The following is a 9,757-nucleotide window of genomic DNA, read 5'->3' on the forward strand; positions in this document are numbered from 1 at the left end:
TTTTTTCACTTTTCCCCACCAGAGAGAATTTATTAGAGATAATAATACCTTACATCTGTATAGTATATTTCACTTTTCAAAGTGCTTTCCCATGAATTATTTAATTCTCTGAAGGTCAGTTGACATCCCATCTACACTGAACTGTGTTATCAGAATGTGCTTGGCCTTTGCCTCTGCGATTCCCAATGTTTGAAATGTTTTTTGCTTCTTTATACCCTTCTGTGCTTGGCTATTACTCTTTTTTTCTGTTCCTAACCTAGAAACTGTCTCTTCAGGGAAGTTTTTTCTACCCTGGCCTCTGGTTAAAAGCTTTTCTCATTTATTTATACAGAATGGTGAATTCCATTGTCTAGAAATTCATTTTCATATAATATTGTGATTTTCCAGTTTCTGATGTGTCTTTTCCCATGGGATATAAATTCCTTTTAAACTGAGTCAGACCTGTTCATCATCTTTTCCATTACTAGGAGACATTTAGAAGGTGCTCTATAAAAATCTGTTGAATAAATGAATGAATAAATATTAATGAATGAACATATTTTAATACCTCCTTTGAAACTAGATATAAACTGGTACGGCTTGACTGTGTCTCCATCCAAATCTCATTTTCTCTCTTGCCTGCTGCCATGTAAGATTTGACTTTGCTCCTCATTCGCCTTCCACCATGATTGTGAGGCCTCTCTAGCCATGTTGAACTGTGAGTCCATTAAACCTCTTTCCTTTATAAATTACCCAGTCTCGGGTATGTCTTTATTAGCAGCGTGAGAACAGACTAATACAGTAAATTGGTGCCAGTAGAGTGGGGCACTGCTGTAAAGATACCTAAAAATGTGGAAGCAACTTTGGAACTGGGTAAGAGACAGGGTTTGGAACAGTTTGGAGTGATCAGAAAAAGACAGAAAAATGTGGGGAAGTTTGGAACTTCCTAGAGACTTGTTGAATGGCTAGGACAAAAATGCTGATAATGATATAGACAATAAAATCCACACTGAGGTGTTCTCAGATGGAAATGAGGAACTTGTTGGGAAGTAGCATAAGGTGACTCTTGTATGCTTTAGCAAAGAGACTGGCAGCATTTTGCCCCTGCCCTAGAGATTTGTGAAACTTTGAACTTGAGAGAGATGATTGAGGGTATCTGGTGGAAGAAATATCTAAGCAGCAAAGCAAAGCATTCAGGATGTGACATGGGTGCTGTTAAAGGCATTCAGTTTTTAAAGAGAAACAGAGCATAAAAGTTCAGAAAATTTGCAGCCTGATAATTTGGTAGAAAAGAAAACCCCATTTTCTGAGGAGAAAATTGAGTCAGCTGCAGAAATTTGTATAAGTAACAAGGAGCTAAATGTCAATCACCAAGACAATGGAGAACATGCCTCCAGGGCATGTCAGAGGTCTTCATGGCAGCCCCTCCTATCACAGACATGAAGACATAGGAGGAAAAAATGGTTTCATGGGCTGGGCCCAGGGTTCCTCTACTGTGTGCAGTCTAGGGACTTGGTGTCCTGAGTCCCCGCCTCTCCAGTTCCACATACACTTGAGTCATGGCTTCAGAGTGCAAGCCCCAAATTTTGGAGGCCTCCAAGTGGTATTGAGCCTGCAGGTGCACAAAAGTCAAGAATTGAGGTTTGGGAACTCCCACTAGATTTTGGAGGATGTATGGAAACACCTGGATATCCAGGCAGAAGTTTGCCACAGGGACAGGGCAGTGTGGAAGGGAACTGTGGAGTGGGCACCCACACAAGAGTACCCACTGGGGCACTGCCTAGTGGAGTGAAAAGAAGAGGGCCACTATCCTCCATACCCCAGAATGGTAGATCCGTTGACAACTTGCACTGTGTACCTGGAAAAGCTGCAGACACTCAACACCAGCCCATGAAAGTAGCTGTGAGGGAGTCTTTAACCTGCAAAGCCACATAGGTGGACCTGCCCAAGACCATGGGAACCCACTCCTTGCATCAACATTACCTGGATGTGAGACATGGAGTCAAAGGAGATCATTTTGGTGCTTTATGATTTGACTGCCCTGTTGGATTTTGGACTTGCATGGGGCCTATAGCCCTTTTGTTTTGGCCAATTTCTTGCATTTGGAATGGCTGTATTTACCCAATGCCTGAACTCCCATTGTATTTAGGAAGTAACTAACTTGCTTTTTATTTTACAGGCTCATAGGCAGGAAGACTTGCCTTGTCTCAGATGAGACTTTAGACTGTGGACTTTTGAGTTAATGCTGAAATAAGTTAAGAATTTGGGGGACTGTTGGGAAGGCATGATTGATTTTGAAATGTGACATTAGACTTGGGAGGGACCATGGGCAAAATGATATGAGTTTGCTTTGTCCCTACCCAAATCCCATTTTAATTGTAGTTCCCATAATTCCCACCTGCTGTGGGAATGATCCAGTGGGAGATAATTGAATGATGGGGGTGGAACTTTCCTGTGCTATTCTCGTGATTGTGAATAAGTCTTGTGAGATCTGACAGTTTTATAAAGGGGAGTTTCCCTGCACAAGTTCTTTTCTCTTGTCTGCTGCCATGTGAGATGTGCCTTTCACCTTCTGCCATGATTGTGAGACCTCCCCAGCCACGTGGAACTGTAAGTCCATTCAATCTTTTACTTTTGTAAATTGCCCAGTCTCAGGTATGTCTTTATCAGCAGCATGAAATTAGACTAATATATAAACCAACTCTGAGTAAAGTAAAAATGTTAGTATATAAAACTGTAGATTTATATAGCCAAAACATAAATTGAGGTTTTTTCAAAGGGGAGAGATGTCACCTTATTCAAGGTATATTTTAAGTGCACTGCAAAAGAGGGAAACAAATATTATCATCTCAGTTTTGCAAAAAAAAAAAAAAAAAAAAAAAAGAAAGAAAGAAAACTGTAATGAGATGCCAAATTGCTGTTCATAGTGTTTTTGTATGGGTTACTTCAAAAACCAAACCTGAGAGAAATATTTGGGTGCAGGTGGCAAGAATTCCTAGAAATTAAATGCACTACTTTTTGTGTGTGTGTGTGTGATCCCCTGAGAATCTAATTGTGTGGTAAGAAAATAAAAATTACAGCATATAACACTCATCCGACACATTTTATGTGCCAGACATTGTGATAGGTCCTTTTAATGGATTATCTCATTCTATTTTTACAGAAACCTTATAGAATAATTAATTTCACAATCCTCAGTTTTTAGAGGAGGAAACTGAGGTTTAGGAGATTGGTTTTGTGGTAGAGGTTACATGGTACAAAATCTGATGGCTTGACAAAGAATCCCTGTTTTTATATTTTCTGTGTGTGATTTAATTTCTTTGTTATCTTATCTATTAAAAAGTATAATAGTGAACATCTCATGGGTTTGTTCTGATGATTAAATTAGATGATATATCTTACATGTGGCTGACACATACAGTGTTCTCTTTATGAGAGCTCTTATCCCTAGTAATTTTTCCTCTAGATTACAAGATCTATGATGGCAGTGATGTATCTGCTTAGCTTAATATTCTTCTTAGTATTGCCTTATTAAATGGCTGAGTGATTGAAGTTTTGTGTGTCATTTAAAATCATTTAGTATGTGTTAGAATAAAAATTCAAACATGTCTCAAGTCAGGAGAATTCATGCTCTATAACCATTTGTTTCCACATTTCTTAAAATAGCATTATTCCAATTAAGCATATAATCAATAATCTATATGAGTTGCAATAATTAGCAAGATTTAATACTGGTTTATAGAAAATTGCTTTTAAATTCCAACATGGGATTCCAGGTGCATATATCCCTTAAGAACAATTTTAAATCCCAAGATATACCTGAGATAGCTTTTTTTTTTCCTTTTTCTCTCTGTCACTTCCTACTCCCACTCTCACTTAAAAATGTTTTCTTTCCATTTTCATTGCTGCTGTATTTGTTGATGTCTTCTTTCCCTGAAACTTTACAGAAGAGATAACCAATTTACAGATTTTTCCTTATTTTTCTTATTTTCCTCAGTGTGAGATATTTGAGCAGCATCATTTTTATTTCTTAGATGTGGTGGGCGGACGTTGTGTAGGTGTGGCAAGTGATTAATATATTATGTGACAATAAAAAGCCTCCTCTCATGGTCATGTCAACTTGCACCACTTGCAAAACTGTATTTTATTTTGAATTATACATTGAATGAGTAGGACAATTACAAAGAGAATCTCTGCAGACTTTGATGCATTATCCTTTGAGTATCTGGGGAATCCTTGGAGTATCTGAGGATGAGGAGCAACATAGCTGCATTTAGATGCTAATGTTAGTACTTTGTACATAAAAGACAAAAAAATGATGCAACCACATTTGAGAGCAAATTCAGTTCTAGACTCCATTGGGCAATTTGTAACAATAGTAGGCCTCTGCAGAAGCTCTGGAATGGAGAGAAGTGTGGAGCTTGGGAGAGGATGAGAAGGGTTAAGATGAGGCAGAGGCTGGAACTGTGACAAGGATTTCAGCAGGTAAATCTCTCAGTTCTGTGAGTTCAGTGAGGTGCAAGAAAGACCAGATGTGAAGTGCTGGAGGTGCTAGCTAACCTTGTGGCTAAATGCAGAAGGAAGAAAAATTTCTCTTAAGAACAAGAGATAAGCAGAAGCTAAGCCTATCGCATCTTTCAGATGATATTAATTGGTGGCAGTAATGTATTTTGTGCAGTTGTATATGACCTCAGTATAGACGATGATGCATAGTAACTTCTTCCCAAACATTATAATATTTAAATGGGTATAATTATGAAAATCCTTCTTCTTAGCATTGAAAAAGAAATCCTGTATGATCAACAAAGTTGCTTCATGGTCACACTAGATTTTAGTTTGTAATATTAGAAGCAATAAAGTAATTTTCTCTATGTGTAATTAATATAATTTTATCCCAATTATTTGCAATTTAGTTTTAGTATAGTTTTGTCACGAATTACAGTATTCTAATTTTACTTTTGAAATTATTTTCCTGTCTTTATTTGTGTATGATTAGCTGAATTATAATTCAGCTAAGCATGTATAGGGAGAAAAGAGTTCTTTTGTTTAGAAAATTTCCAGCAGGCTTGACGATATAAACTTTGTAATTTAAGGCCTCAAGCAGGGAGAGGGAGGCATTACACAAATGCATTTTGTGTTTGTTCCAACAAATATCCAAATAATTTTAAATGTAGTTACTATAATTTACCAATGGCTGGTTTAAAACGTTTTCATAGCATAACTGTGTCACTTTTTATGTCATATCATAGTAAATAAAAATTGAAAAGCTAACTACCAGTAAATTGCTAATGGGTTAAGAGAAATTTAAGCATATGTATGCTATGTATGCTGCAATGAAATATTGGTCTAAGTGGTCATTTGATTAGCTGGCACTTTTTCAATAACCTTTAAACTCCCAGCAATCTTCAGTCAATGAGTTTATCCATCAAGGTAGATATGTCTTTGAAGTGTTCAATCTGGCCATTACAGAAAAGGAAGTAGCAATTATTAGAATCTGATTGTTTGGATATGTGATTCAGATTATGATAAAAGCTGTTCATTACTCTCAGGGTATGTGATGCAGAGCATTCAAAAGCTCTTCATTACCCAGGAAACACCTTCTTTGGCCTTGAAGTTTGATTTTTTTACCTTTTAACCAAAATTGCACCAGATACGCATTCATGTAGAATAGTCAATTCCCATAGTCATTCTATTGTGATAGAAGGCTAACCAAAATATTATTCCATGGGTACCTATGACATTTCAGTGATGCATGTACAAATAACCTTTTGTATTTCTGTGGCATCATTTCTCCAAGAAGCTCAAAGCACTTAATAGGGCTATTAAATCCTCCCAACCTTACCTTTGAGGGAGAAGTAGAGATCTCTGACAACATAATTCACATGCAATTACATATACTGCAGATCAAGTCTTGCCTCTTATAAGGTTACTGTTTATAATAAAAGACTCCAAAATAGTATTGACTGTTAATTCAGGTATTGATAGATCTGCTCAATTTGCTCAATATCTATCTATTGAAAGCACAGACTGAGGCACTGTTTGACATATTTAATCTGTATGCTCTGACACTATGATAATAGCTGCCATTTATTGAGTGCCTATCATGAATGATTCACTGGGCTAAATATTTTTATGCATTCACTGTAATTTCTCACAATTAACATCTGATATAAATGTATGTATGAGAAGCTTCAGTTTTATGTAGTAGGCTGCCTGAATCCTCATAGCTGAGAAGTGTTGTTGGTGCTGGAAATTAAATCCAGTTATACCCAGTTCTAGAATTGTTGCTTTATCATTATCTCAAGCAGTTCTCTTTTGATGAAAAATATGACCTCCCTAAATTAAGATTATCATTCACACTGACAAAACTGATTTTTCTCAAAGTCCTTCATGAAATAATACTAATTTAAATTATTGAACATTAGGGCTGCTAAACATATTGAAGTCATTGCATTATTTCAGAGATGAGATTTTTAAAAAGACTAAAAAATAAATCAAAGATACTACCTCTTACATAATATCTTAGCTATATATTGATATAACGACAATATAATAATATAATGACATCATCTGTCTATCTAACTATCTACCGAGACTTATTAAAGTTAATATTATCTTTGATTACAGATTGAAATCTATGGAACACTATGCAGCCATAAAAAAAGATGAGTTTGTGTCCTTTGTAGGGACATGGATGCACCTGGAAACCATCATTCTCAGCAAACTATCGCAAGAACAGACAACCAAACACCGCATGTTCTCACTCATAGGTGGGAACTGAACAATGAGATCACTTGGACACGGGAAGGTGAACATCACACACTGGGGTCTATTATGGGGAGGGGGCAGGGGGGAGGGATTGCATTGGGAGTTACACCTGATGTAAAGGACGAGTTGATGGGTGCTGACGAGTTGATGGGTGCAGCACATCAACATGGCACAAGTATACATATGTAACAAACCTGCATGTTATGCACATGTACCCTAGAACTTAAAGTATAATAATAAAAAGAAAAAAAAATGAAACCTAAAAGTACATAATCCCAAGCTTAGGACACTCCACTGGTGTCCTAAGATTAGAAGTTATGATTTTTGACTTTACTATCCTCAGTGAAGGGAATAAGGACAATAGAAGTTACTAGTCTTCTTTTAAGTTATTAATTAAGAATACAAATTGTAAAGATCCTTGACTTTCCCTATAGAATGTGTTCACTTCCATCTTCATGCAGGTAATGTCTGCCTTCAACTGACATCAAACAAATTTAAATGTTTCAACCAAATGAATATATTTAACTCAAAACTACATACATGGGCTTTGTGGGTAATTCTCTACCATTATCGTGAACACAGTTATCATGTACACAATATCATGTGTGCAATAAATATTGGTACAACAATTGTTTCAAAAGACCTGGTTGTATGTAGTGCCTTAAAAACTTTCAAAGTCAAGGTGTTATCCAGTTTATGTTGATATTGAAATGTGAGATCCGTTTCTAAAATACATGAGAACTTTCAGTAGGCTTATTAAGTAAATATTATTACTATAATTTAAATGATGGTAAAATACAAACTTATTGTTCTGATTAACACTATAAAATATTAGTAACTACACAATATGGCAAATATTCAAATTTTGGTAAGAATATAACCATCTTGCATCTTAAATTACTTGACATTAAAAAAAAACACACATTCACTTGTATTTTTAATATATCTATCTGAATACTGATCTGTTTACTTATCTACATTTATATCGGTTTTCTATATGTTTTAAGATATTGCCAAGTGTGAGAATTTTTCAAATTATCATTTTCACGTTTATTTTTTGGAACTACAATTTGTTTAGTGTTTATTGTTTATTTGTTATTATTTGTATGGAGATATTAACATCCATATTGAGGGGTACCAAATATAAAGAGAGATTATTATTTTATAAAAATCACTAAATTTCTATTTAAAGTGTCTAGTCAACTTGCTGGCAGAAAACATAATCTTTGTTGATTTCACAAAATCTTAGTCAATTCATAATTTCTTTCCCTCTTTTTTGTTGGAGCGGCATCTACCTTTCAAGGCATAGGGCATTAAGGTCAGGAGCATCGTGTAGCTTTTAAATGATTCCAAAAACTTACAAAATTTGCTACATGGTTAACATATATTTTGCCATGATAAAACCATGGAGTGTGATCCCTCTTTTCATGAGAATGTATGTCATACCTTAACAGAACACATGTGTTTGTTATTGGCTTCAGTTACTAGACTCCAAAACACATAGAAACCCATGATTCGACAGACACATTGAGAGCATAGGTTGTGACAGGGCTACACACTGCCAGCCTTTGAGCTATTTGCTGAAGCCTTGCTTGCCAACCCTGGTACCACTCGTTAGTGTTAAGAACCTTGTGTATCCTTGCAGATGTCGATTTTGTTCATCAAACCATGTCTTCCAAGAACCTTTCATAAAAAGCTACTTCTCAGATTTCGATTAGACTTTATATCTACCGGGGTCCGCTTCCATCCCAATTGAACAACTAAACTTTGATTATTTGACTCTAAGCAAAATTGAAACTTGAACAACTAGACTTTGATAATTTGACTCTAGAGGTAATTAGAGCTCATCTGCTATTTGGCTAATGTATCTTTTCTATCTAGTGTAGTCCCTGTGAGATTTATTCTGATTATTCGCCATCTTTTTGAGCATTGTAAAAAAAAAAAAAAAAAAGGAATCTCTTTGTGTGGTAATTAACTGTGATTTTTGAAATCCGATCACAAATAGGATAAGGTTTTACAAATTTCGTTATCTCCTCATTTTAACCATACAAATAAGGAGTCATTCACCCTTGTTTGATGTCTGTCTAAGAGGGCATTTGTTAAAAATTATTCATACCGTTCATGCTATCTTGGTACTTTCTCACTGACACATTTTAGGGTATCCTTGTTCCAAGTGGTTTGGTCTACATTGATTTCTACTGCAATGAATTCTTATCATAGTCATTAACAAGTTTGGGTTCTCCTTTACTTCTTAATAATTGCATAAATATTTCTTTTCAAAAAGATAATTATTTACCTATATTCAAGAATTAGGTGGCCCAGAAAATACTTAATGGGATGCTTCAAATACAGCTTACAGCCAAATCTAATCTTCTGCTAATATACCACATTGATTGGTGGGAATAGGAAATTATCTTCCTCTGAGAAATAAGGCACACGCTTGTTCAATTTCTCAGTATCCAAACTTATCCATGGTTTTATCACTACCACATTCACAGTTTTGTTCTGAGAGGAGTAGGGTGTTGAGATTGTTCCGAGGCTCACTTCAGAACTAAAGTCTTCAGATTTATTTCTGATTGTATTCCTTTCTCAGCCCACAGGAGAGAAAAAGAAAATCAACAAGACAAGAGGTTAGTCAAGTGTTCTACCCAAACTGCTGTTTATGGGAGGTGCTTGACACTGGACGCTAGAAAGCCACAATATGGCTTGATTTTTGTTTGTTTGCTTGCTTCTGGCTTTGCTTTGAGTTATGCCCTAACCTCTCTGCAGAATGTAGACCAAGTTATAGTTGGAATGGTTGAAGATAGCAGAATATATAAACGGAGAAGGAAAAGATAACACAGGCAAGAAAATACATAGATCTACATTAATTAATACTGCAAAATTTTATCTTACCTTATAATTCTTGAATTAAATATACTTTTTTATATTTATAGCTACACGTAATACATTTTCAACCTTCACAGTAACTCTTTGAGAAACACAAGACTTGATCAAGTTGTTACATTTT

This window comes from Macaca thibetana, chromosome 5 (genome assembly GCF_024542745.1).
Source record: "Macaca thibetana thibetana isolate TM-01 chromosome 5, ASM2454274v1, whole genome shotgun sequence".
NCBI classification, from domain to species: domain Eukaryota; kingdom Metazoa; phylum Chordata; class Mammalia; order Primates; family Cercopithecidae; genus Macaca; species Macaca thibetana.